This window comes from Morone saxatilis, unplaced genomic scaffold (genome assembly GCF_004916995.1).
Source record: "Morone saxatilis isolate NCDOM2014 unplaced genomic scaffold, NCSU_SB_2.0 Contig4, whole genome shotgun sequence".
In the NCBI taxonomy this organism is placed as follows: domain Eukaryota; kingdom Metazoa; phylum Chordata; class Actinopteri; family Moronidae; genus Morone; species Morone saxatilis.
The window spans coordinates 11480047-11484988 of record NW_023339984.1 but is presented as its reverse complement, the minus strand read 5'-3'; the positions used below and the strand labels follow the sequence as shown (position 1 = coordinate 11484988).

The window sequence follows — 4942 nt, the reverse complement described above, 5'->3', positions numbered from 1 at the left end:
GAAGTGAGGGAATGATGCACGACCATTCAAAAATATGACTGGGGTTCTAATGATACAAAGCTTAATGCAAATGGGTGAAGTGTCCCTTTAAATCTTGATTATGATGACTCATTCATATTTTTGACCCTTGGGCAGATGCTTCTCATTTGGATCGAGTGTAAGAAAAGTTTTGCCAATTAATTTTCTTTTTTGTAAAAATCTAACTTTTCTCATCAATCCTTATCAGCCACTCACCCGTAATAGATAAGGGTTTGTTTACCTAACTCTCTAATGGTTCATCTCCCTGATGAGTGTTTTTACTCTCTACAATTAATTATCACTGCTAAATTTACGGAGGAGAGCAGCATCCAAACAATTACAGCTTTCATTTGCTAATTGAACAATCGTCCATCTATCTCTCTGATGGGATGGACGCTGTTTTGATGCAAGGTTTTGTCACCTTGACAAAAAGTCCTGACTAAGATCTCAATGGTGCACCAAAGAGCATCAAAATGAGCTCAGGACAGATTTTGTGCAAGTGTGATTTCTATTATTTGATACACGTCTGACAAAGGTGAACCAGGAGCGACAAACTGCATGTTAATTTGTTCATGTATTCAAGGAATATGAACAGAATATAGATTGGAGGAGAGTTTGGAATTATATTCCATTCACTTCAAGTAATAATAACCATCAGTGGTATATTATAAAGTTATTCATAAGTTTTGTTTTTCGCCAAAAAAAAGTCGCCAACTTAAATTTACTCCAAGTATGCAGTAGTATAAGCAATCGGAACATACGTACACATGTTGTGGGAATGTCTGGTAGTAGCAAGAGCCTTATCAAATATAATAGATGTAATTATACCCTGCCTTCCCAACACTGTATTATTCGCACCATTTATTTCTAAATTTCATTTCATGTCATTATGTGAATATAAATGTATGTACATTTATAATGTGATTAACTTAGTGAATACATGTAGAGGTGTTACGCAATGTCAACACAATATTTCAGTTTCATAATGCCTATTCGATGAATATGCTTGTATGAAGTTTGAAGTCTGCAAACAGTAGGTCTGTATGTCTGTACTGAGTGTATTTGAGTGTGTGTTGTTTATGCCTGAATGTGTGTTTGTGTGTCCCTCTGGGTTGTCAGATCTTGTTAATTGCTGCCTTCTTGCTGCTTTAAAAAGTTGTGACTAGCTCACCCCCCCCAACTGTCACTCCGCTTTCATTATTTACCGATTCAAATGAGAGAAAAATGTTCATGTCGACATTAATGACTCTACGAGAGAGAGGGAGAACAAAGCCTAAACTAATTAAGGCAACTGACTCACCTCGCCATTACGGAGAATTTAGTGGGGATATCGCAGTGTACTTTCACCGCCACTTCGACATCCCCCCTTCTTTTAATTACCGCACACGTGAAAAAGTTTCTCCACTGCTAAAAAACAACCAGCGATGGATGAGAAGTGGCTAAAGCCATTTGCTGGACCACATTGTCACAGCAAATTATGCGTTTTAGGAGCACACACACACACACACACACACACACACACACACATAAGTAAAGGGCATATATCATCTTTACACAGGTTGGATTTAACAAACACATTTGGTCATCAATAATTAACACTCAATTTGTACAGTACTATTTTTTAATATCATGTCAATAAATAATTCCATCCATTGCCAGAAAAGGTATACTCGCCACAGGCATGATGTAGTCTACTATCGGCGACCCTCAAAAGCAGCTCTAGTGAATCACTGGCAATAACTCATTAGCATTGACAGATCAGGCATTTCACATGCTGTATATGTCTGCAAGCTGAATAAAAACTAATAGAAGTTCACTGAAAGGTATTATAATAACAAATGATAGCACTTCAAACACAAGAATTAAGTCAAGTCCTTATCATGCAACAGTCTCTAAAGTAAAATCTGCCACGGTAAAAGGGATTTTCGCTTGTTCAACAGGTAAGGTAACTTGATATGATATGCATGGCTAACATATTGTAGTCATTTTATAATCAATATTAAAGGGCAACAATTTTAAATATCAAAGTCTGTTTACAGGTCTTGGGGAGTATGACTGCATATGTGGGGGAAGTTCAATAAAGGCTTTTGTGGCTCCAGAGGGAGCTGGGCAGAGTCTGATAAAATCACTACTTGAAACATGAACAAGCAGGAGAAATCACACAAGGGAAATTCACTTTATTACAACTCTGGGTATTAATTTAACAGTTTTGGGCATGATTTCTATCAGTTAAGTAATTGCTAGGGTCTGGGAACATAGCTGGATTTCAAAAACAAAGTCGGACAATGAGGCAAGGAGCATGAGTGGTCAGACGATCAGACAGGTTGCAGATTAAATAAAGCATTTATTTGGAGGTAAAGTGGCAAGGTAGCACACCTGACATCTTAGTAAGAATCCCTCATTGCACAGGAAACCTGCATGCGCACAACTACTTCAGTAGGTCAAAGTTGAACAAAGTTGATCTGTAAACTGTTTAAGAATTAACCAATTAACCATGCCCTGATCTCTATTAAAATAGGACCAGCGTTGAATGAAATTGGAATCCACCTCTAGGACTAAAACTAACTATTACTTTCAATAATCTGTGTATTGAGTGGTTTCTCAATTAGTTAATTAATGAATTATCTGGTCTATAAAATGTCAGAAAATAAGGAAACATGGCGGGCTCTCAGAATCCAAAACCATAAACCTACATTAAGGACAATGGCAAATATTCACTTTTGGAACTACACAGTGGATTACAACCAATATATGACTTAAAAGATTTATCCATTATTAAAATTGTTGTTGATTCATTTTCTCTCAAATGAATTAATGGAATAATCATTTCAGCTTTATTTCCCATTAAGTATTGGCAGTGGAGGAGTTGGAATTGGCTGGATGTATAAACCATGTACATTAGAGTATTTATAGTATCTATTAATGGCAAGTGCGTAAAAAATGAATGGCCTGTGAATGACAGATTCCCAAGCTCATGAAAAAAAATGGAGAGAAGGATTTAGATGACATGGCAATGCAGAACCCGGCAAGACTGATCTCCTCTTTCAGTGGAGGCGACTCCAACAGAAGTACCTGCTAAGCAAATTTATTTCACTCCAGTTTAATGCTCCTGGCCCCTCTCTCTCTCTCTCTCTCCGTCAACCTCTCTCTATCCCTTCCTTGGCGCCCTTTCACAATACTTCCAAGACGAGCACTTTCCCCCCCTTAAATCACATCCCTTTATTTGCAAGCCCAACACTTTTTTAAAGGCGGGCTTTTAAGAAATTAATCTGGATGTTGAAAAACACTACTGCTAATACCTCCACAGACACTGAGAAAGCAATCCTGACTATTGAGCGGGTGGTAAATTGCCAATTAGAGGCTAACATTGTACTGCGAGGCCTATATACATTTAAGGAGGCTTTCCTATGTTGTAAGACTACCTGTCAATCAAACAGCACCTGGGGCAATTTTGTATTTCATTAAATCATAATCAGTAAAGATAGGTATTATTCTCTTCCGGCGGGATAGAGAGGCAGGGCTTTCATTAAAAAACCATGTTTCCAAAGAAATAGTTGGGCAGGTATTTGTAAACAGCCCATAATTATGAAACTCTCTCCGTTCATGGCACATTTGATGGTCTGGGTGGCAAGTGAACATTGTGTGCAGGTGTGTGTCTGTGCAGTTATAGTTGTTTAATAATAGTAATAGTGTGTTTGCAGTGTACGTGTGTGTGCACAGATGCTTCAAGGGACACTGGCGGAAAATGAAAGCCCTAACAAGCAGACAGGGCTCTGGGGTTAAACTGGGCACAATCTGTCACACAAGCGTCTACTGTTGTGTCTTTTTGGCTAAAGAAAAGTGGTGTCCTTCCTGCATTGCCGCTATGGTCGGATGAATTGGTTAAATAACTAAACAAATACACATAAAATAGAATAAATATAAAGTTTGGATAGGACGGTTATCACCCAATGCAAATAAGCGTTATGTGTATGCCACTGTATGTCTATGCGTGTGTGTAGGTGGGTGTGTAGATATATGTGTATATGGCAAAATCTCAGCCTGTTTAATTCACACCCTTTAAATTACATGCAAACTGTCATATTGTGGTTTTAATCAGAAAACAGCAATAGCCTTCAAATTAGCACATGTAAAAAAAATAATAAAATACACACACATAAGCGCTACATGTTTTATTTTCTGTTGCTGTGATCTGGCAGCAGATTAGAAACATCAGATCCCTGTGTGATGAGTTGGTAATTCAATCACTGTAACAGAAGACGGTCATTTCCAAAGGAACAACATTTATATCTGTTGAATTCTGTATTACAGTGACGCTAATCTAGTCAGCATACATTTTGTATGGAAATTCACTGTTTAATTTGAAATACATGTTTGTAAATCATCAAATTATATTGTAAAACTCCTCCATTAACAGTATTGTTCCTTCTCAGTGCCTGTTAGAACAAAGTCTTCTGTGGCTCTTGAGTAGCTTTTCAAAACTCTGAGAACACAACTAATCTGGGTTATCTTGAGTGGTGGAATGTAAGTACTTTTACTTAAGTAATGTACTTGAGTATAAATTCGAGATACTTGTAATTTACTTTAGCATTTCCATTTTATTCAACTTTATACTATTTGTACTATTCCTGTCCGGCGAAAGGATGAAGTGTTTCTTTATCGGTTGAGGAAATTCTCTTCCTTCTTAAGCTAAATAAACTATTTAAAAACCTTCTTGGATTAACTGTAAAATGCATTGTTACAGAGCTGAAAGCAGGGCTGTTTTTCTGAGCTCATTAAAAGCTGACGTTTTAGAGATACATGGTTCTCACAGGACAGAGGCGCTACAAATATATGATGATCTTATAGAATACTATGCATTGCTGTAGATTAAACTACCCAACAGTATATAAAGTAGTTAAAATGAGCTCAACCTTGAACATTT

At 37.2% G+C, this 4942-nt stretch overlaps 1 protein-coding gene across 1 annotated transcript in view; it reads left to right on the top strand.

The window, feature by feature from the left end:
- Window positions 1–4942, top strand: part of LOC118338454 (leucine-rich repeat serine/threonine-protein kinase 2-like) — a 51719-nt gene that overhangs the window by 44229 nt on the left and 2548 nt on the right. The window lies entirely within an intron of this gene.